Genomic DNA, 25,522 nt, shown 5'->3' with positions numbered 1-25,522 from the left:
TGTGATGTAAGCTTCAGTTTGTGGAAGAAAAACCACACACACCTTAAAATCTGGTGTCATAAATGTTTAACTGTCACAGCACATGGGATTCAATTTAATTTAATTGTATTTATATAACCCAATATTTACAACAATAGCGATCGCAATGGGCTTCATACCGGTAGCTGTGTAATAAACAGGACACAGATCACAAAATTATCAATGTCTCATTCAGGATCAATTTTAAATTGGTTGGCACTTCCGTGTTTTGAAAAGGACCCCATCCACACGCCCATAGCAAAGCTGAGATCGGTCTCACGCCACGCATTTTGTACGTAGAGCCCGCAAAAGGACCGAACATGAGGATCTTGAACACAAAAGCCTGAAACTCGTGTATGTGCGTGTTTACAAAGACTTTTCATTGCTCAAACACGCTTTTTCCAGCTCGATATGAATGAAGCCTTTAAGACATGGAGTCCACATGTGTTGACATCGCATTTTGAGTTTTACTACTAAGGTAATGCATTCGGCTTGATATTAGTATTAGGGGTGTTTGTCAGGTTATAGTCATTGTCAGGTAAAGAACATCCGATGACATCCAGTTGACATGTTCGCTGGAGACATCTAACTAAAGAAACCTAACAACCATCAGATATTTGACAGACTTTATAAAAGCAGTCTAATCTGCCATCTTTTATCAGAAAATGACATAATCCAAATGTGACAAATCTTTTAAACAGAAATAAATTTCTTCCAAAAGGTTTCTTCCTGTTAGAATTTGATAAAATCAGAACATTTCTTATTATCCTGCTGTGAATGGGGATTATTTGAAATCAAGACTTCAGACAGCTCAAATACTGCTGTTGCATTTATTTCAATAATCAGGAGTCAATAGGCTCCACTCAGTGCTTTTGTTTTTTATGCAAGTGGCTCCAGATGCATTATGAAAGCTACAAGCCTGATAGATGATTGATTATAAATACATAAAGAACAAAACGGCTCATCATCCTCATCATCACAGACAAAAGACCAAAGACAGTGAGTTTACACCGGCAAACACAAACGCAGAGTTAATTATTATATTTCCTCAGAACTGGAACACAGTCTCCAGCACATGTTGCTGCGTTTTTTGCCAAAGCAATATCACACATTCGGAGGATAAGTCTGCATAAAGATGAGGAATCAACTGCAAAGCTTCAGATTTCTCTGGAGACTTCAGCAGAGAGCTGATGGATTGCTTGTTGGGATGTTGTTGAGAACCGTCGCTGATGATGGATTGGACGGGTCCAAATGCACATGTTTATTTACGTGTGCGGTTTATTTATCACATTGGATGGATAATAGTTTCCAGTGTTGTGCTACCAGTATCTGGATCCTTAGGAAACTGAATGAAGGAAAACTGAGACCACTGATGACCCAATATTGATGACGGTATTATTGTAATGTGTGATTTATTGTTTTTTATTGCAATTAGTCCAGTTAAAATAATTATTTAATGGACTTATGCATGGTAGTTATCATGCATTATTCACCTCGGAGGACCAGACCCCAATTCTTACTTTAGAAGTGCATGGCTAATACTTGTGACAGCAGACTTTTACCTTCACCCAACCTGTGGCCATAAACCACTAGAAACGCCTCTCCGATGTTTACTACAAAATTCTGAGCAGCATAAATGATCCCTCAGGGCTCCAGACTAACATTTTTCACTAGGAGCACAGTGGCCCCTAACTGAAAATTTTAGGGGCGCAACCAGAAAATTTAGGGGCGCATACCGTAAATCAACATGCTAACCAAATCTACTAATTTCCACTGTATTACTAATAAATACTTTAATAATAGATGCAGAAATTACAATATGCTGTTTCAAATTCAGTGTCACATTTTAATCTGCACTTTTGAAGATGCAACAAGAAGGTAAACTGACAGCACCATCGCTGTCATGACGGTACAAATAAGTAAAGAAAACGGACGGAAATTTATCTTTGTGACACCAAATAGGTGCAGCCAAGATGCACAATAAGCGTGTTTGAGATCACCCAGGTGAACTCAACGCTGCGCAGATCACCTGGTGTATGACATATATTTTTGTTTTTGCTCCAACATCAACTGTCAATCATCACAAAAATATCGCGAGAAAGGGGTGGGAGCAAGGGGCAAACCTACCCGGACACAGCTGGAAACTGAACTGACTGAAAGCTGCCCTACAGACTACAAAACAATGCATTATGGGACATGTGTCCTGATGGTTTTGGTAGTGGAGTGATTAATTAAAATAATTTAAAATACCAATTCATTAAAAAAGGTTACATACATCACAAAACATTAAAATAATCATAAAATATATAATAACACAGATCACACTAAGGGGGAGAAGAATATTAAAACTAAATTGAATGTTAAGGACTCCAATTTCCTGTTCTCCTTCAGTCTTGCTGCAGATTCGCTTTCATCTCACAGATGAAAGCGTGTCAGTATGTCCTGGGTCGGACATACTGACAGGAGTTTGTTCCATCCAAGTCGACAACATGCAGAAAATGGGGGCTTAGGCAGGACAAACTAAAGTTAGAATGGGAAACTTTTCCTTTTTAAAACCAGCCACCAGTTAAGGAACTGCAACGCCTGATATTTCCAGGTTCACTTTAAATTCAGGTATGTGATGTAAAACATGCCAGTCAAGTTTCTGAGCCAAGCCAAAAAGAAAAAGAATAAATATTGACAATGCCTTATATCATTTTCGGCTTTACGAAGTGCTTGTTGAATGACCATTCATGCACATTCTTTTATCTCCAGGTGTTAAATTTATCTAAACAAAAACTCTGGAGAAGAAGGAAAGAGAAAAAAAAAAATCACAAAATCATTCCTCCAAGTTATGGTGCATTAAACCAAGATCAACCTAAACCTCTTGTCGGTCTTGAACAGACTTAAGCAGGAAACACCCGTCCCCATGACAACAAAAAGAACGATAACCTAGACTTTCCTCCCAATAGAACAATGGAAAAAGAAGTGCCAGGAAGAGTTAACCCAGGTTACTGCCATGTTAAAGAAAAAACGACCAATATATTTGCTTATTGGATCAGGAAAAATGTTGCTTTTTAATATTTCTAGCTTTTCTATCGATAACGACTGGTGCTGGGGGTTTTTTAATGGACCCTTATCAAAGACGTTAAAGGCATTAAAGAGTTTGTTCAGTTCAGTTCTTCATCCAGATCAGTATAAGGACAGTAATGATTAGACAGGTTAATGAACAAACCAGCAGTAGTGTAAGCCTGTAAACCTGAGTCAGATCCTGAAGACAGCTGGGACTCATAAATAAATATCTTTTTGCAGCCATTCTTCATGCCTGCTTTATCCCAGGAGAGTTGATGTGTCGTCTGTTAACGGGACCATGGATCTGTCTCCACAAGGTTCCTATTTCATGTTCAGAGTCCAGTCGAATCCATCAGACTGGACTCCTGACAGCTTAGACAAACAGTGAAGTTTTCAGCACCCCTCCCCAACCACCACAACCACACACACAATCATTTTTTTCTGCGGTTGACGGGGTGACACAAAGAACGTAAATAACCCAACACAAGTCTGGCTTCCTTTTGGGAATTCTCAGAGCCTCGCAGTCTTCCCTATAAGGATGATGCATGTTGATGGAGATGAGGGACCTCTGATGGGGGCGGGGGGGGGGGGGGGGGTATGTGTTACTCTTCAGCCTTTGAAACAAAGGCTGAGTAGGAAAAAACAGGTGCACCAACATTTATGCCACATATGTTCAGGTGAAACTATCCAAGAACATCTGAATGGTTGTAAAGTTTATGTCAGGCACTAAAACAAACGTCTTCAGTGGATCATAGAGATTTACCACAAACTGTTGCTCTGCCTGAACATTTTTATGATTTTTACATAAAAAAAACATGTTTATAAAGACTTTCCAGAGACCCTTAAAGAAAACAAAACATTTAGAATGAATGTACAAGTATGAAGAGCAAGTCTGTCTTTTTCTCAGATAAACTGGATGTCAGAAGTCAGAGCTCTGTGTCCCCCTCTGGTCATCAGTGGGAACCATCTCCAATGAACTTCATCTCCCAGCAACCCCACCGCACAGTTTCTTGATGCCACACACTAGGGTTGTGCCGATGGACGATATCATCGTCCATCGTGATGGGTGACTGACATCCCGATGGAGAGACCACCATCGTGATGCCACGCCCCCGCCACGTTGCGCGTCGACACCATAAGCCGCGGTTACATGTACAAAATATCCTGATGGGATCAATGGTCGGATTAGAATCCAACCGTGTACATGGGCCCAGAAAAATGTTTTCAGAATATAAAAACGTTCACTAAGGTCACAATTTCGGTCGGAATAAATCATTCGCACACGCGCAGTTTGAAAACCGGAAGAGGATACAACTTCCGCCGAGCGGCTTTTTTTCCAAACTTTATTGAAGGTAACAATTCAATACAAAACGATAACAGCGCCGAGCGGCTATATGCATTGACATGTCAGCTCGGTAAAATCCGAGACGATCTTCTAAACGTGCTTTTAATAATGTTACGGTTATTATGAAACACCTGTTCGCTCATCATTTGAATTTTAATCCGTGTGGTCAGTGCTTTTTCTGAACGTAGCCAGGATTAGCAGTATGCTAACACGGGCTAACAACATTAGCTTTGGGTGGCGCTGCATGCTGTGAATAACATCAGCCTTTATTTAGTCGGGACACGACTGGAAACACAAATCCGCGTGATTGATTGAATGTTTTCTAAGGACTGAGCGACATTTCTGCTTTGAAGCTCAAACCGCTGTGTGTGCTGACGATCCGAACTGTGCTCAGACACACGTTTAGACCCGGTTCTGAATTTGATAGCTCGTACCCCTAGAGCTGCGGGACGGATCGCAGTCTTAAATCTCCCACACATACCGCTCATGTACCCCCCCCCCCCTTCCCATCAAACATAAAGCTGTAAATCCGCCCTCCGCCGGTCCACTTCGCTAGTTAAGTGCGGGAGCGGACCACTTCTTTTCTATTTTGCTTGTTACTTTTTCTGTAAAAGTCACTTCCCTCAGTTTATACTGGATCATCGCGGATTAACCATTAGTTGGGAAATAAAAGGAAAAAAGCAAAATAACGAATAGCAGTTATATAAGAACGAAAAATGTAAAAATACCCCCCCCCCGACGATGTCATCGTCCATCCCGGTGGTTGACAGCAAACATCGTCAACGGCCAAATTAGGGGACATCGCCCAACCCTACCACACACTTGACTATCAATTGCAATCCCTCACAGTATACTTAAGCACTGTACTGAGCCTTACTCAGTGCATTACTGAGCGTTATATCCAGACCTGGGGCCTCATTTATAAAACTTTGCGTAGGATTTGCGTCAGAAGTGGCGTACGGATGAAACATAGGATGTGCGTACGCACAGAAATATTCGGAGTTATAAAACCGTGCGCACGCACATCCTACGCATCTTTCTCTTAATAAATCACAACCAATTCTAAATGCTGCGCAGCTTTTGCGGCCTCGTGACACGCCTATAGTTGCCCATAAATAGTCCGTGAAACGCCCACAAATGAATATTCATTGATTGCGAAACCATGCCAAACACGGAGAGAAAATCAAAAAAACGTAACTTCACTCAATGTGAAGTAGAAGTTATCGTTGGCGAGGTGGAAAAGAGGAGAATAATGTTGTTTGGAGGGCACAGTGTGGCCTTACTATTGCCAAAAAGGCACGTGAGTGGCAGACGGCGGCAGACGACGAAAATGCTGTAGCCTCACAACCTCGGACCGTGGCCGAAATAAAAAAGAAAAGGTCGGACATCAAAGTCAAGGCAAAAAAACGTCTAGCGCTGACCCCCCCCACCCCCCCACCCCCCCACCTCCACACACACACACACACACACACCCGTGTCTGCCACGGGTGTGGGGGGGTGGGGGGGGACACCGGAGCTGACCCCTCCTGATGAGAGACTGGCGGCAATAATTGGGGAATCCCTTTTAAGTGGAGTGGTGACTGAGGCGCAGGGGGACACCGACGCGCCAGATGCACCGGCTGACACACCCCCAAAAGCCAGCAGAGGAAGTCGGATCGGCTCATAACCCACTCGTCCTCGTTTGCCAACAAGTCTTCTTGCTGTCTAAAGATGCGTTCACTCCGAATTCTTCCATTTGCCACATCTTCTAAGAGCGCAAGATCAGCCATTGTGCGTCATTACGCATTGTGATGGGGCATTTTATTTCCCTCCATTTAATTACATCTGACAAGCTGCAGATGTCGGTAATAATCGACGTGGAAATGGGAAATTGATCAGCAAATGTAATTTCTTGTTGCTTTCTGAATGGTCGAGACATACGCCATACATTGTTTCATCAAAAATAAAACAAACTAAAGACATATGCATGAATACCATAATTCTGTAGCTTATGAAGAAATGTTTTACTCTGAAAACAACTTTCCCTAGTGGACAATTAATGCATCTCTCTCTATCTATCCATCTGTCTGTCTGATTGCACCTATATCTGCTCCGCCAGACGGACACACGGGAATGTCAGTTTTGTACATTATCTCGTTCTGTTAAATATATTATTTATGAGGATGAATTGCACAACATGCCAATATTGCAGAACATATTTCACTTTTCTTTTTGCAAATATGTGTTCATTTGAATTTCTGTTGTAATTTTCGTTTGATTTTTTTTTGTTTGTTTCACTGCTGATCGATCCAACGGGTGTTCGTGTAGCTGTTAATTGTAAGACTTGCGTTGTGAAGTCTTCATGTTATTTCTGAGAGGCAGTATTGTCATTTTCACTTTCACGTGTTTCTTCCATCTGCCGACGGCGTCGCCGTTTCTCATTTCACCCGTTTTTGTGCGTACGCTTGGGTCAGAGCTTGCGTGAAGGACCGCACATTTTCCCGTCAAGTTTGCTTTTTATAAATCTCAACTATTGCGTAGAGAGTGGCGTACGCCTTCTTTTGTGCGTACGCAACGTTTATAAATGAGGCCCCTGATCTCCTGATCTCCTGACACTGTTTTGTAACTGACTCTGTTTGCCTGCCGGCAAGAGATGAGGGTCTGCCCAGACCCTCAACTGGATCCTAACTACCCCTGTCTCTTCTCTGATGCTCTCATGCTCGTTATTGACCCCTGTCTGCCTGACCCTGATTTAGCTTTGTGGACTTTCAGCTGTGCTAATAAAACCTGCTGCATTTGGATCCAGCCGTCTGCCTGTTCTGACACATTGAGCTCTGCTGTGACACTGGACCTGTTGGGATTTGAAAAAAAAGTTTTCAAACCTGTGAAAAAACAGCCGAAAAAAAGAGCTATTAATTAACTGACAAGTGAACATTTTGAAGGCAAAAATTATTTAAACAGACAAATTGAACTTATTTTCCTTTCAAAGAAAGAAGTGTAGTAATTGAGAAAAAACAGATTTGTAATTTGGGAAATGAAGTTAAACAGTAAAATTAAATAAACTTGAAGTTGTAAAAATTAAGAATCAAACTCATATTACAGATAATTATTTTCTTTTCAAATAAAGCTTGTCTTGTAAAAAAAATTGTTATACTAATATATGAAGGATGTGGTTAAAAGTTTTAAAACTAAAACTGACTTAATTTGAAAAGGTAAAATCAGCACGTCACATGACGCGGTGATGAAACACCTTTTTTCTTGGACATAATCAACTTCAATCCTTTAGGTTTTTTTGTTTTTTGTTCTTATGATGTGCTCCCTTCACCAACCTCTCACCCTAACAGAGCCACAAAGCAGCTGTTTTCCTCTCACACGTGTGCTCTTCACCGCCTAACACTCCAAGCTGCCAAGTCTTTGTCATCATGTTTATGTGAATAGCACCTTTAGTTAAGCTGCAGGACATGAGACGGCCAGCGCAAACACAAAAGCCTGACATTTCTGCCTCGCCAATGACATTTGCAGAGGAGCAGCTGAGGCTGGGAGGGCCGTCAGCGTTCCAGAAAACAGCTTCTGCTTTAACCGTCTTCATTTCCTCTGTCGCTCTGCCGACACCTTCTCTAACGAACATCTCCGGGATGGAGAGGCGATGTCTAAGGAGGGCGACGCTGCAGCTCACAGCACGATGAAGACATAAATGCACCAGTTTCTGAGTCACTCAGACAAAGCTCCATCTTGGAGGGGAAAAGCTTTTTCACTGTTACTTCACCGTAGATGAAAGTGAACAACTATTTTTAGTAAACTAAAGTTGAACATTTGATCAAACTCGGTCTTTTGCATGTCAACTAACACTGTGTTAAAGTACAGTGCTAGACTTCCAAATCCAACAGGAGCTCAAATCAGCCAGAATTCTGTCAGTGCACCTAGAATAACCTCTTCTTATGAAATTACAGGTTGTTAAAAGTTTTCAGTGAAGGACTGAATATTGATTGTTCTTCACAAACTTTTACAACCAAATATAACTTATGAGTCTGTGACGGAGCGGCTCCGTCTCTCGGGCTGAGCGAACACCGTGAGCACACATACACACACACACACCCACACATGTTGGTGCGCGCGTCCACGTCACAATCAAACATTTCGCTGTGAAACCATAGTTTCTTACAATTCACCTTTCATTTTTACAGTTTAGACCTCGGGTGCACACTTGGTCATCAGTAGTTTTAAGCATACACATACATAGAAACGCTTACTCACGGCAGCAGCTCAGCAGCAGCGGCGTCTTAGCCACGCCCCCTTCGTTGACAGCCAAACCGAGGGATTTGTTTTTTTTGTTTATATATTGTTGTAAATCTTAGGAAACAGCTGTTCCTAATTTATCTTGTTTTTGTTTCTCGTTTTTTCTTTGTATAATTTAAGTTGAATTATTTGTGGCTGAAGTTAATGTGATGGACATTATTTAATTATTGAAGGAAATATGAAATGTTTTGAGAATAACTTTCTTTACAATTTTCTAAGTAAAAGGCCTAATTATGTGGGAGTGGCAAGAGGTACATAAGAAGGCGCCTCACTCTCACAATGGCAGAGGAAGCCTCACTCTCATCATTGTAGAGGGACTGAGAGGTTGAGAGAGAAATGGGCAAAAGGAGTGCCATTGAAATTCACAATTGAAGGTGATATGATCTGAAGTCAGATGAATTTATGTTGTTTTACTTTCATCCCTGCTTTATTTTTTGTGTGTCTCCCAAGGACTCTATTAAAAAGGGTAAAAACCCTATGAAATCTCTCCTGGCTTGCCTACCAGTTTTTGTTTTTGCATTTTTTCTGAATTTCTTGAGAGAACCCCGCGACAGAGTCACTCTGGATTAAGGTGTGACTTGTCTATTTCTGGAACAGACTGAGGACATAAAGACAAGTGAGAGTAAGGATAAACTCTGTGGAAATGTCTCTGTACATTATAAAAATCCATTCATCTTCTTCTGTTTTGTTCCTTTCTGGGTCATGGGGCTGCTGGAGCCTATCCCATGCGTGGGTGAAGGCAGGGGGCACCCTACAGGGCCACAATCACACACCCATACACACTCACATTCACACCTAGGGACAATTTAGAGGAACCAATGAACCCATAAAGCATGTTTTTGGACGGTGGGAGGAAGTCCCCGTAGAAAGGTCAGGTCAGGGGCCTTCTTGCTGTGAGGTAAGAGCGCCAACCACTGCGCCACCTTGCAGCTCCCGTCTAGATTTTAAAATGAAATGTTGCAATTAAAAAATAAATTTAAAGCATATTTGGAAGCAAAAGTGTATGGAGTTAATTCAGTCTCAATAATCAGAAATGCACACAACCGGTTTTACAAATGCACACGCTCCGATTCACAAATGTCATTTTATGCAAACGTGAAAAATAAATTCGGAAATACACACCCTGTGTTTCACAAACACACAGATTGTGTTTCACAAATGCACACTAAATGTTTTACAAATGCACAATAAGTGTTTCTCACAAATGTGCACACTGTGTTTCACAAAAAACATTTTAGAAATTCACAATAAATGTATCAGAAATACACAGTAGGTGCTTCACAAACATGATTTTTAGGTACACATGTGATGTGAACTCACAGATCATTCGAACTGCAGAATGTGCATTCAAAATCCCGTTCTCGTTTGTGAATCTCCCCGTGTGTGTGAGAGATTTTTCTACGGTGAATATTGAGACTCATCTGACGGAGCGGGTCGACTAATCTCACCATTGGCTAGTGAATCTGTCAATCAAACTCATCGGGAAAGCAGGCGGGTTCGCTTTTAGCCAATCGTATGGCCCCTTACACTTTCTCTACGCTTTCTGCAGGTGGCAAAAGCCCCGCCCATATTTGATTCTGTACCAGTCGGTCGTTAGCGTGTTAGCCTTAGCATGGCTTGTCGGTTTATTGCCTTCGGTTGTCAAAAATTACTGGCTTGTGCAACTTTTCAGTGGACCTGGAAGCAAGGCAACAGTGGTTGAATGCAGTTGACATTGAATCCATCGAACTCTGTACTGGTCATGAGATTTAAAATGAATGTTTCACTCGGGATTGTTTGTACGTTATTCTCTTAGCTTTCATGCTAGCGTCATTTCAACACTCAGACACGGTTTTGATCATATGAAGGTGGAGGAGAAAAATCTTCAACTTCCACAGAAGGTTTTGTGGAGAAACTGGCATCACTTTGCTCCGTACCACGCAGTGGGACTACATTACCTCAAGTTCATCTCACTGTCAATCACAGATACCCAATACACATCCCCTGCTCAGCCCGAAGTCACTTTGCTTGACCTTAATTTTATTTTTTTAATAACTCAAATGTCATTGATTTTATATTGTAACCATATACATATACACCTCTTGGCCAGGTCACCCTTGCAAAAGAGATCCTCATCTCTCTGGGTTTTATAACTGGTTAAATACTACACAACAAAAGATGGTCATAGAACAACAAAGTGCAAACATTCACCCTTTATTGCAGAGTAAAATTCAGTGAAAACATGGACAGATTAAAACATCAAAATTTAAGCAAATGTGGGATCTCTACTGATTTGAATTTTATTTAAACTGGAACAAATTTTCATAACATCCTTACATACAATGAAGTCCCTTGAACAATACAGCAGTATTGATTTGAACTTTGTCTTACTCCCCTCAGTCTCTCTTCTTCTGTATGTAATTATGTCGCCTAAATTAAGTTCTAAACACACTGGACAGTAAAGATATAGGTCAACTCCCAAACGGTCTGAATTCCACAATGGATTGATGTCGTCTTGCAGTTCCAACATTTGTGGACCCAAAAGGGGACTGTCCCATACCAGGACATTGATCCCAGGATGAGGTTCAGCCATGGATCCACTCTCCTCCCATTCACTCTGGAACCAGCATACCCTGACAAAAAAAAAGATACTGTTTATGAACAGCACTGTTTTTTTGTGTTTTAGATTATGTAGGAACAGAGACCCACTAATAAAGAATTATATTGTTGCTGGCAGGCAGACCTCATATCTCCATAACTGTTTATAATTTTCAAATAAGTGAACCTTAACAAAGTAGTGACATTAGTACATCTGATGGCTCATAAGGCCATGCATTGTGATGCATTTTGAACTTGCAGATGTGCTATTCTTCCTACAAACAAACAATTTAGGGAAATTGTTTGCACCACACAACAATAATCCTTTTCATTCATTTTCGATGAAAATTCACTGTAGTCATTATGATTTCATGATACTCTTCTTGATACTTTCCACTTTAGTCAAACTGCACACAAATCAGTTGTCCAGTACAGTGAGATTAAATAAAGCATTTACCCGGGGATCAGAAACAGGGTTTTGGGTCAAGCCCAACTGCCACAGCTGATTTGGTGTCATGCTTTGCTCCGTCCTGATTGGATGGCTGTCCCACGCGTCACTAAAGACATCCAAACTGGCCTGAATGCGTGGTAGGAAAATGTAATGGCAGCAGAATACGTGATGTGACTGATATTGAGCAAGTCTTGGTCCTCAGGAGAGTGCAGGATGTTGTAATATAAACCAGTAACACTCACGAAGACATCACACCAGAGGAGCTCAATCCTGTATTTGGAAAAAAGCAAAAAGAAATATTATATTGTCAGATTTATTTTTAATACATCATTCACTTTTATGTATCAGGGCTCCAGACTAACCTTTTTCACTAGGAGCACAGTGGCCCCTAACTGAAAATTTTAGGGGCACAACCAGAAAATTTAGGGGCGCATACCGTAAATCAACATTCTAACCAAATCTACTAATTTCCACTGTATTACAAATAAATACTTTAATAATAGATGCAGAAATTACAATGTGCTGTTTCTAATTCAGTGTCACATTTTATTCTGCACTTTTGAAGATGCAACATGAAGGTAAACTGACAGCACCATCGCTGTCACGACAGTACAACTAAGTAAAAATAGTAAAAAAAATACCATACATTTAGAATTAAAAAAAGTTTTTAGTAACAAGTGATTACCGTAGTAACCTTTCGTAATTTCACAGTTTCAAACAATACTTAAATGTATGTAAATATTAGAGGATGGAAATTCATGTTGGTGACACCAAATAGGTTCAGCCAAGATGCACAATAAGCGTGTTTGAGATCACCCAGATGGACGCAACACTGCACAGATCACCTGGTGTGTGACGTATATTTTTGTTTTTGCTCCAACATCACCTGTCAATCAAAACAAAAATATCACGAGAAAGGGGTGAGAGCAAGACACCAATCAGAGCGAACGCAGCTGGAAATTTAGTATTGAACTGACTAAAAGCTGCCCCAAAGACTAAAAAACAATGCATTATGGGACATGCGTCCTGATGGGTTTTTTGTAGTTCACTGATCAATTAAAATAATTTAAAATACCAACTGATTAAAAAAAGGCTACATCCATTACAAAACATTAAAATAATTATAAAACATGTAATATCACAGCTCATACTTAGGGGGAGAGGCATATTAAAACGAAATTGAATGTTAAGGACAACTCCTAATTCCTGGTCTCTTTCAGTCTCGCTGCAGCTTCGATTTCATGCAAGTTTGAGACCCCTGCTGTACACTCTGTCACTGGTACACTAGCTGCAGGTCGGAAGAACGAATCAATAGTTCGCTTGCTCATAGCTCAGACGCACATATCAGGTTGTGATGATATTTGTCTCCGTTTCCTTCCCACGGATGTTTACGCGCGCTCGATTATCTCTAGGCCCCGCCCCTCCACATATTTTAGCCACTTGCAGTGACTTTCCCTATTCTTCTCACGCGCATTGGCCGCCTCAGGCATCACTCAATGAAACGCGAGTGTGCGCTCGCGTGTGCTCCAGTCTCATGAGTATTCGCGCGAGTGTGTGTGTCTGCCTGCGTGCGTGCGTGTGCGCTCGCGTCTCATTGATGATTTCATCTCTCATTTCATCGATCATTGACGTGCTCCTTTCATGTTTAATGTATAAAAAATACGGAGGGTGGAAGAGGCAAATTTACTGGTCGCACATGTGCGACTGGGTGTAAAATTCAGTCGCACACTCTCAAATTTTGGTCGCAAAATGCGACCAAATGGACGCAGTCTGGAGCCCTGTGTATATATTAAAGCTTCTAAAACTAGGTTCAACTCACCGTTGATTGTGTGTACACTTTTCCCACAATGAAGCCGTTTGTGTCAGTTGTACGTACTGTGAGCATTAACTCGGCTATGCCCACATTTTCTCCTCCGTGATCTCCTCTCACCCTGACAATAACATGAAAATCATGTCTCAAACACATAATTACAAATGCATCGCCAATACGGTACACATCAGTTTAAAATGTAATGTTCTTATGTATGATGCCAATAAGTAGAATTTCTAGGTTAAAAAAATTGCAGGAGTGGGTTACATGTATCACTGGGGGAAAAAAATGAGGTGAGAGAGACTGTTAAGGGGGGGTAAAATGTTATTCATGAGGGGAAAGTTTTAGAGTTGCCTTTGTTTATGGAGAGGAGTCTAAAAAAAGTAATTTTATTTTTGTACAAATAACCAAGTACTTATACTGCCTGATATGTGAATAAAAGATTTCTTTATGAATGACATGAATACCTCAGAGGAAAGCCATAAACGTTCACAGCGTCACTGAAGAAGGCCAAGTGTGTGTCTGCTATCTTCTCAGGTACAAGATCTATGGAATACAAGTACAAATACTTTCAACTGACAGATGTTTACGGCGGCAAAAATGCTAAATTCCCAATTGACAGGTAAAACAGTAATACAATAGGATGATAAAATATGAAATAGAATAGAATAGAAGGGTATTTAATAATCCCTGAGGAAATTTTTTTTAAATGGCCATCTTAAAAAAACACATAAGTGTTTGTGTTTTTACATGCATTACAAATAGAAATATCACAAAATAAAAAGATTGATAAAAAAAGGTAAATAATTGGAAAATCAGTGGATTGATGTCAGGGTTTTGACTTTTTCCTTAATAAAGAGAAGAAACACACAGGAGATGAGAACTTTTTGCTAGACTTCTGCAGAAGGAGAATCAGTCTGTGACAGCGCGAACTGTCGCAGAGGAGTTCTGCCATCCTGGTGCATGAAGCCTTCTTTTATTGAAAACTGAAGGTTGCAGACATGAATGTGGGTCATTTAATCAGAAACAACAAGAACATCATATTCTACTATAATCAGAGCTATTCAAGTCATTGTTTTCTTACTGAAAGATAGAAATGGGACAAACATTTTATGGAGATTATAGTGTGCACGCAAATGATAATTATTTAACTCTAACATCCCTCCCTTTTTATCATTTCAAACACAGTGGATTCATGTATGTTATATTTAAAAAATGCCGTTTTCATGAATGTCATATGAATTAACTTTGTTGCACAGTCCACCCCGTCTTAAAGTCTGGGTTGTGAAAATGCTGTGTCTAACTTTAACCCGGATCGCGTTTACATAAGGCAGCACACGGAACAACTAGCTAGTTAGCATAGCATAGCATCAGTGTTTAAACAAATCGCCGTCTCCAAATCAATACTTTTTATTAAACTTTCTTTGCTGCTGTAAATCCGGCATGTTTTCCCCTTAGTTCCTTATGAATCATGTCAAGAACCTACAGATCATTGGCTATAGACGCTAGCTTGAACCGACACCGGCTTGAACTTCACTCACACTCACAGGCAGCCACAACTTGCACAGGCTAAGCAAAACAAAGCTAAGCTTAGCTAATTTGCGGTGGGGGTACTCTGCAAACGACTCGGCTGCAGTGTTCATAAAGCATTCACACATGTCACTTGGCAAAGGAGAACGCTTCAACTTAGTATTCAATAACATTACAGGAAGTACAACGAGGGAATGATCAAATAAATGCATTACTTACGGGCTGAGACTGATCCCGTTCAGAAGACCTCTCCGCCATGTTTGCCGCCCGCGTCCTTTCAACTGCTGTGCTGAACAGCTCCCTCCCTCGTCACTTTGAAAGTGAGGAGTGTAAGGGGCCATTCGATTGGTTAAAAGCGAACCCGCCTGCTTTGCCGATGAGTTTGATTGACAGATTCACTAGCCAATGGTGACATTAGTCGACCCGCTCCGTCAGATGAGTCTCAATATTCACCGTAGAAAAATCTCTCACACACACGGGGAGATTCACAAACGAGAACGGGATTTTGAATGCACATTCTGCAGTTCGAATGATCTGTGAGTTCACATCACATGTGTACCTAAAAATCATGTTTGTGAAGCACTTACTGTGTATTTCTGATACATTTATTGTGAATTTCTAAAATGTTTTTGTGAAACACAGTGTGCACATTTGTGAGAAACACTTATTGTGCATTTGTAAAACATTTAGTGTGCATGTGTGAAACACAATCTGTGTGTTTGTGAAACACAGGGTGTGTATTTCCGAATTTATTTTTCACGTTTGCATAAAATGACATTTGTGAATCGGAGCGTGTGCATTTGTAAAACCGGTTGTGTGCATTTCTGATTATTGAGACTGAATTAACTCCATAAAAGTGGTGTTAAATTATCGCTTTAATTGAGATTCATAAATTACGTACAAGTTAGTGTGTTTTTTTTATTTTAAAATCACGTCAATCTCATTTTTTATTTATAACAATTGTCATGTTTTCAAATATAAAAGGCGAAGGTCCAACTGTTCACTTGAAAGAAAGCTCTATTTCATGCAATGGGAACATTTTCAAAACAAGCTCTGAACTTTTGTTTGAAGTTGTTAAAACACTCCTGAACAGTTTTACCATTAGTAGAGCTGGAATGAATGCACAATCCAATTAGCATCAGTGTGTGGGTTTCATGCCAGGAGCCCAGATGTTTTTTTTTGTCTAAATAAAGAAACCTGCAAATGAGCTCACGCAGAGAAGTGAGGAGGAGTCTCCTCGGTGTTTTACATCACAATCACCAGAGCTGAAGAGATCTGAGAGCAGTGTGGTGCTGCAAGGCTCAGTCTGTGTGAAAACACCTATCACATTCAAACTTCAACTTTTCCCGTCCACAAAACCTCCTTCACCACATCATTCGAGAAATTAAAAGCTTTGCCAAGACTTACAGGCAGAAATCCAATAGTTACTCCTAAAAAGAAGAGTTTTCTTTGTAATCTATTAAATATAATCACATGTAATGGTGGAAAAAGTTAAGATGGCTATTTTTTGTTGCTTTATTTTCCCTCAATGCTACGTTCCAAGCAGGGATGAGCTGTGTCGCTTGCTGAGATGAGTCCATGCTTTTCATTGCACATTCATTGTAGTGAGGGTTAAGTGTCTGGTGTAGTAACACTACAGTTATGAATAGATTTGCATTTCAAAGCTACATAAATGTAACAGTCAGCTTTATGTACCACCACCCACCTCTGCTCAACTCCAACAGCTAAAAGTAAGACAATGCTAAAACTGACAGGTCAATCAAACCCTACTCGCTGTTCAGGCAGGCTGTGACGCAGAGGTACAGCGGTCAACCTTTAATTGGAAGGTTGGATTCCCACCTTGCCCTCCCATGTGTTGAAGTATCCTTGGGGAAGACACTGAACCCCACATTGCTCCTGGTGATCCGACTATAGCCTTATAGTCATATGCTCCAGTATAGATGCTGTGGTTTTCTAGGTTGTCCGGGTCGGCGGAGGACCTTAAGGAGAGAGCGAGTGCGCCTTGAAGTTTCCTTGAGGCTTGTGCAGCTACCTCAAGGGACGTCATGAGAAAAAGGACAATGGTAATCATGCAAACTTGTGACGTACAGGTGACGGTGTCGTACGGTGCCCTTACACCAGCCTCTACTCGTTAGTAAGGTGTGAGTACTGGATCCTAACTGACCGAGCGCCAATCCATGATACAACACGTCTGCGTCTCACCCACTTCACCCTTACTTACTGTTCAGTAATAGTTCACTATGACCTTTCGTCCGCAGCATGCCAGTAGGAAAATGTGCATGAACATTTTCCCTCTACAGGCTAACCAAGCAGTCTACGACTTTGATATTTCTTGCGGCCACACCCACATGACCCGTACAGGTTTGACCATTTTTTCCCCACAGACAGCCCGTAACCACCCCGTAAGGACAGTTGGGACTAATGCTCATCTCCTGTATGGCAGCTCTGTATGGCTTTAAAGGGAGGTCGAAAAGCGCTTTATAAGTATACAACATTTACACATAAGGTGCATTAGTACATTTCTGTCCTTGAATGTCTTGAACAAAATTTGAACATTTTCTAAAAGTTCTGCTGCTTTTGAGAGCTTAGCCTTGAAAACTTTGCTGTCTGTTTTTTTGTTTTAATTCTATGAGATTGTCATATTAAAAGATAAAGCCTTAAGTCAATTTCTCCTCATATCACCAGCTGCTGTGACTTTCTGTGAATGTGCAGCAAAGCACTAAGAAAACAAGCCAAAGAGTGGCCCCACATCCATCATGTGCTCCCAACTCTGATGTAAACTAATGACGTTGGTTTCTTAATCATAATGAAACTGGCTTGAATTCACAAGTTTCCTGACACTGCGATGGATCATGCTTTGGGAGCTTAGTTCCACTTGACAGGTTCATTCTCTTCCATTTACTCTTCTCAACCAGGATAATGTTCTTGAGCAGAACAATCTCCTGAAGTGTTCTCCTCCTCAGAGTGCTGCCTTTCATCTAAACCAGGGGTCGGGAACCTATGGCTCGCGAGCCATATATGGCTCTTTTGATGGTCACATGTGGCTCGCAGACAAATCCTTAATTATACTTATTTTTTTTCATTAGACCAGTCCTTCTCGGGCGCGATGCGATGCCAGAGGCGCGCAGTAGTAGCGGTGCTTGGAGAAAAAACTATCAGTTTACTGTTATCTATTATTTCACAGAGTTTGTACCAGCCGGAAACCTTTGAATTGCCTCCCTGAGGAAGAGCGCGCAGTTTTGGGGACGGGATGTGTGAGGAAGAAAGCAGAGGGGGTGGGGGTGGGGGGTGGGGACCGGCAGCAGGTGAATCGCGCAGAGATGGTAAAAACGTAAACCTGCTGCCCGTCACTCCTGCAGCGTGGGTGTGTGTGTTTGGTTCCATGTCTGTCTCACATCTAAAGAACATTCAGACCTACGATCACGTTTAAAGTCTCAACGCCTGCATGAAGCAGAAACTCACCACGGATCAACCAGACTAGACCATCAGCAAAACCACCACGAGAAATACTCATCATTTATTAGCAACAGTATAACAATGTTATTAAAAAGAGTCCACAGACTTATTGGACTTTAAAAATGTTGAAATTACATCAAATGCACACATTCACTTGTATATTTAGTTTTAAACATATTGTCGCGGACTGAGTTTAACTTGGCTGTTGGGCCGCGTTAAAAGTTCTGGAGTTCATGGAACGCATCGTTCAAGCAGAGATCTGATTGGCCCTCAGTTCTGTCGCTCAGCCTGTTGTTAGGGAGTTTGGACCAATGGGGTTCAGCCATGGGCCGAATAAGGAAATGGGAGGGCTGGAGCAGGACGGGGGAATATAAAGTTGGGAGAAGCGCTCTCGTCTCGGCGGGAGAGATTCAGGAGTTGCTGAATTGATTGTACGGCGTTTGTTGCGGTCTACAGTAACCAGAATAAAGAACCTTAAAAGAGGTTAAGTCTCCGTGCCTTAGTGTGGGAAAGGGACACTACATTATTGTATGGCTCTTTCGAAATTACATTTAAAAATATGTGGCGTTTATGGCTCTCCTGGCCAAAAAGGTTCCCGACCCCTGATCTAAACATACGACCACCAGCTCTTCTTTAAACTCTAAAATTCATTCCCATTAGTTTATTTGCAGATTTTCACACTTTTGATTAAATGTTCATCAATAAAAGCTTCAAAAGATCCAGAAGGCTTTGATTCGGAGTCCAAAGGTTGAGTTCATTTTAAATCAGGTAAAGACTCAGAGTTCTTGAGCTGCCTCCTTTCACCTAAAACTGAGAACATCCCGTCTCATATGATCACAGACTGATTTGGGAATTTTAATTTTTTAGATTTCCCAAAGCTTCTCTGAAAAATGTCCGGCTGATCCAAAACGCTGCTGCCGGAATTCTGATTGGAACGAGATGAACACACATTTCTATCCTTTCAGCTTCTCTTCATATCCTGCTTGTTAAAGCAAGAATGGAATTTTTAAATCTTATTCTTGCCTGATAAATCCCCAGAATACTCTCTTCCATATCTGTTTTTTTGCAGCTTCAGGATTATCGTGCTTCAGTTGTCGAGGTGGACTTGTTTTATTCATTTAACCACATTCAAGTAGAAGCCTCGTTTAAATGAGTGGCTTTGCCAGCTCTCTGACACTCGACTGGGAGACCTCAGCCCTGCCTTTAGCTGCTACAGAGCCTCCGCCTGATGTTGGTGGATGTTGAACTTAAGCACCTTTCCTCCGTCTCTAAGTAAACATGTGATTGCTGTGGGTCACTAACCTGTTTCAGTTTCTGCTTTGTGTTCTGGTGTGTTTATGTCTTTTTTCTGTTTTCCCCTGACAGTATAGGCAGAGAAATCCATACAGAGTCTGTTTCTGCAAGAGCTTTTAAGTACAATTTGAGTAGTTTCTATTTCTGTCTTTATGTCTGTGCTGCACCTGAAGACCTTGTTTTTTAATCTGTTGCAACATAAAAATGTGCATTAAATCATATCTAACTTACACATTACAGTCACTCAGAAAATGCAACATGTTTCCTCATAAACAAGTACAGATGTTTATCATTCAAGACTAATTTTAAAAATGCCTCAGAAATAAAATAAATCCTGCATGTTTTTATCCTTTAAAGGTGAATTATGTATGGTGTGTTCCAAACTCCTACTGGGACATCATTAAGTAAGGGTTAATGGCCGACAAAGTGTGCATTATCAGAAAGTAACGCTCGCCGTGAGGACGGTTCAGGCATCCGCGAAGAGCGCTAATTTCTGATAAGGCTCACTTTGAAGACCATTAACCCGCTTATACCATGGTCATTTACAAAAGAAATAAATATTCAACCAGTTTTTAGTACTTTATTATGTGAAAAACTTTTTTTTCCACACAGTTACTTATTTTTTAAGCATGCGTTATCACTTTTTAAATCGACACCCAGCAGCCAATCAGAATCGAGCATTTACCCGGACCATGGTATAAGCAATAATAACAGTAACTGCGAAAACGGAGGGGGCCACAGTGAATGTGACCTTCAGAGGTTTGATTTTTTTTTTTTAATAATGATGGTAACAGGCCTACATGAAGACAAAAACTAAAACTAAAAAGTTGAGGTTTACATTTTTAAAGGTAAACATGTGACAAACCAGTTACACAGCTTAATGGGGTAGGGGTGGGTGGGGGGCTTCTGATTGCCTTCATTATTTGCTCTCAAATCCAAAAAATCAACCAGCATGAGGGAAACTTTACCCACTAGGTTCTCACATAATTGGAGCATCATTTCCTTGTTATTTGCATGACTGAAGTTGTTTCAAAGCACAAAACATTTTTTCTTACTCTGTTTTTTTTAAATTCATCATTCTAGCAAAAGGCAGGAGCTGTAATGAGACAAACTGTTGAATATTGTGGGGGTTTGTTGGCCGTTCTTTACGGTTTTTGTGAGGAAGTCTTGTGGATCCAACAATGTGGGCAAAGCTGGGATATTTTCCAACTGAGCCTCATTTTTAGATCCACACAGAAAGTTTTAAACTCAAAGTTTGAGCCTCTTTTTTTGTAGGATTTCAAAGTTTGTTAGATGTTTGTGCACAATCCTGTTTGTAAAGTGACATTTAGTAAACATGGAATTCATGAATTTGGAAAAGGTCTTTGTTATTATCCATTAAAAGTGGTTATAAAATGCCTCCTACCCATTAATTTTTATTATTCAGAAATCTGTCAGGCAGCATAGCAAAAAAGATTTTGATCACAGAGATAAGAGATTAAGACAAACTTCTTTCACCTAATGTCTTTTCTTAGGATTTTTAAGCTGTTTGATCATCAAAGGTCTATAGAAAAATGAAAGGTTTAAAGACTGGAGGAGTTACAATGGAAGTTAATTCTAACTCTGTTGCTTTAAAGCCTATGACTTTAATGAAGTACATCAGAAGCAGATAGATGAAGATTTTACTACTTATTGCATTAATCATTGAAGTAATTAACATGTGATTTTGGAAAGTAATCTAATAATCGAACTGAAAACTGTGAGATTATAAAACAAAACAGCAGTCAGAAATTACAATAAAAGATTTCTAAAGGGAGTAATTCAAGGAACAAAAACATGGTCATTGACTGTGAGCTGAACTGTTGATACTGAGGTCAAACGTGACTGCTACTGTATGCATCAGATATGTTGTGACAAAACATTAAAAATAGCATTTGCATAACTTCTTAAAAAAAAAATTTTTAATAGAAAGATGAGCTACAGGCCTGTGTGGAATAAATATAGATTGGGATTATTAAGAACTGAACTCCACATTTCTAACAGTCAGGCTGAAGCATTGGGGCACGCATGTACCACGTATACAGAATTAACGGGCAGTCCATAGAATTTGTGGGTTGAAAAGAATGAAAAATCTGTACGACAAGCCTGTGCCTCACTGACTTCACCCTTACCTCCCTCCTTGTGTGTTGTAGAAGTGTTCACCACGACCTGTCGCTTGCAGCATGCCGTTAGAAAATATTGTGCATGAACATATTGTGGTCTACAAGCAGCTCAGTGGTCCTGTGGTAGAGAGTCTGCCCTGCGGCAGGAAGTTAAGAGTTCAAATCCAGGCCAAGTCATACCAAAGACTTTTAAAATGGCTCACTGCTCCCCTAGGACGCATCTGGGTGCGTGACAGCTAATGGGACTTTAACTTTAATTTCCATAGAGGTTTGACCTTTTATTTGCCCCATATCCACCCGTAAGGGCAGTTGTGAGTAAGGCTTAAGGGTTCAGTGTCCCACCCAATTTGACAGGGGTAGACTCTTGGAAAAGGCGACAGAAGAAGATAACTAATATCCAATGCTAGAAGGGCTATATGTGAATGTAGGTCAAGATAATGAGAAACGAGAGAAGAATAAGTTACTGGAAATGGTTCATCTTCAGGGCAAAGCCAGGAGCATGGTGATAACCCTACATGGCCAACAGAAGCAGACAAACACATCCTTCAATTCACTGAAAATAAGATGAAAAGCTTCCAAAAGCAGGTTACAGGAAATCAGACAATCCAAGACAAAGTCAAAAGTCCAAAGACGAAAAACACAAGTCAGGAAGGTCAAAATACTGGAATAAGCTCTACCAGACTTGCAGAAAACAAGCCATCATGATTATAGTTAGTTCAAGGACCACTTCAGGTACTGTGATTCCTGCCATATATACATGAAGTGAATATAATTGTTACAAGACAGGATGATCTCTGGCTCTTAATCTGAAAAGTCTGACCATAGCGTCTCTATTTGTTTTAGAGTTCTTGTTCTAAATTGGTGATTCAGCAGTGAGAACTCGCCCACAGGTGTTGTGGAAAACAGGAGCTCCCCTGTTTGTTCAGACACACGGTGATAATAAAAGGACTAATATTTTTCCTGTGAGAGAAACCAATTTGGCTCCTCTCCCTGAATCATAAACATGCAGCGAGAACTTGATTATGACAGCACATTAGAGCTCTAGGGGCTGTGCCCAAAACCCATTATATTCAATTAGTGAAGTGTGTTGGAACTGATCAACAAGTGAATGTGTCGAGTAGTTTGTTTTGAAGCAGATGTCTTTAACACCGATCATGAGGTTCATGCATTTGTTCCGATGAAGCTACTTAAACCAGACTTTGCAGCAGACAGATGCCAGGGGACTTCATTTGTGCTGCTATTACTCTAGGTGTGTTTGATTCTACAAATATGCCATGCTGACATTCAGTACTGTAATTCAATTCATTTTTACAGTTATTTTTTAAATAAAAATGATCAAAATAAGTACACTATTGAAGGATATTGTTAAAAAAAATGCTCAAAATCTTTTATTGTCATCATTTGTGATATCGTAACTTCCATTAAGGTTGGAATTCTCTTTGCTGCCTTACTTGTCTTGCAGATTTATTTTTAATTTGTTGTGTTTTAGGAAGATGCTGTTTTAGAGCTGCAACTGAATCAACTGATAAGACAAACATTTATATATTTTTTATTCTTCAGGGTTTGGAGCTGAGAAAAAGATTAAAAACTGATCTTTGGCCGCAGTTAACATCACTGTCTTAAGCTGACACAACAAATTTAAAAACACAAACTGGAAAGGAATATCCAAATTAGCAGCAGTTTTATGTGAGGTCTCACTAGATTGCATGCATGATGTGGCAACAGAGGAACAATTAGAACAAGTAACTATAATGATATACATTTGCTTTAAATGTAGGTTTAAGAAACCTCGACTGGACATTTAACATTTTCTGCTTCTCACAAGGGAAAACTACTTCATTCAGGATAATAGGTAGAATTAATCAAATCAAATCAACCTTTATTTATATAGCAAAGTGCTTTGCATAAAATACAATCAAATGTAAAAACAAATTGACAAGACAAACAATACCGACCCCCCCCCCAACACACACCATGATAAAAAGAGTGACAAAATAATGGAATGTAGAGACCAGGCTTTATCCTGAAGCGGGGAAACGATATTTTGGGGACATGTCCACATCAGTGACCCCCCACCCAGGTTCACGAAGTACACTACCACAGGACCCCCCCCAGATCTGATCAAAAGAGTCAGACCCGGGAGATCCCACTGCAGTGAACCCGTTCACTGAGAAGGGTCAGTCACCGATGTGGAGGATCCCTCTGAGGGAAACACCGGAGTTACAACTAAAATGGAAAAGGAATCAAATTAAAACTAAAATATATTTCAAACAAAGAACAAAAAACAAATAATTACATAAATAAACCTTAATAGACATTTAAAATGGTAAGTGTGACTAAAAATTAAAAATAAATAAATAAGTACAAATAAATAAATGTATATACATACACATTTATCAAACTAGTAAAAAAGAGAACCTAAATAATTATAATATCAAATAAATTCCTAAAATTCAACTAAACGCTAAATTAAAAAAGTAGGTCTTAAGCCTTCCTTTAAAAACATGAACAGTCTCTGAGGCTCCCTGGGAGGCTGTTCCACAGGCGAGGTCTATAAAAACTAAATGAGGCCTCGCCGTATGTTTTTGTTCTAACTTTTGGGATAACCAAAAGGGCTGTATCAGAGGACCTCAGGGTCCGCGAGGGCTCATATTTTAAAATCATATCAGATAAATATGAAGGCCCAAGACCATAAAAACATTTATAAACCAATAAAATAACTTTAAAATTAATCCTGAAGTCCACAGGGAGCCAATGCAGCAATTTTAAAATGGGTGTAATGTGTTCCCGCCCCCTGGTTCTCGTCAACACGCGTGCTGCTGAATTCTGCAGCAGTTGGAGGTTCGATATCCTTGTTCTGGGAAGACCAGAGAGCAGGGCATTACAATAATCTAATCTGCTGGAAATAAAAGCATGCATTAGCACATCTTTGCCTGCAAGAGAGAGAAATGGACGGACTCTGGCAATGTTTTTAAGATGATAAAATCCTGTTTTTGTAATATTTTTAATTTGTGGTATAAAATGAATCTCCGAGTCAAAAACAACACCCAGGTTTCTCACACACTGAGAAGTTTTGTAATTCTTTAGTTTAGATAAAATAATCTCTCTTTTGTCTTCAGAACCGATCACTAAAACCTGTTTTGTCCTGGTTTAACTGTAGGAAGTTCTCTGCCATCCATAACTTAATGTCTAAAATGCATTTTAAGAGTGTGTTGACCGACTCTTCGTCATCAGGAGACACGTTGATGTAGAGTTGAGTGTCATCAGCGTAGCTATGAAAACAAATGCCATGCCTCTCGATGACATCCCCAAGTGGCAGCATGTATTGATTAAAAAGTAGTGGGGCTAAAATTAAACCTTGGGGGACCCCACAGTTGATGTCAAACACCTTTGAGGAGCAAGTATCCATACTTATGTAAAAACTTTGATCTGTGAGATAGGAATAGAACCGTACATACATATAGAGCATCACTCCTACTTTATTGAGCATTAATAAGTAGCTAATATGTGTTGTTATAAATCTTTAATTCCTAATAAAAAAATCTATAATGTGTTTATTAATGACATTTTTTTTT

General features: G+C 40.2%; 1 protein-coding gene across 3 annotated transcripts in view; it reads right to left on the bottom strand.

The window, feature by feature from the left end:
- The window catches only part of smu1a (SMU1 DNA replication regulator and spliceosomal factor a), a 222,968-nt gene that overhangs the window by 177,403 nt on the left and 20,043 nt on the right, over nucleotides 1-25,522 (bottom strand). The gene's annotated exons all lie outside the window — the stretch shown is intronic.

This window comes from Oryzias latipes, chromosome 10 (assembly GCF_053564925.1).
Source record: "Oryzias latipes strain Hd-rR chromosome 10, Olatipes_Hd-rR_3.1".
Lineage (NCBI taxonomy): Eukaryota > Metazoa > Chordata > Actinopteri > Beloniformes > Adrianichthyidae > Oryzias > Oryzias latipes.
Note: the sequence above shows the minus strand (reverse complement) of the source record. Positions and strands in the feature narration are given on the sequence as shown.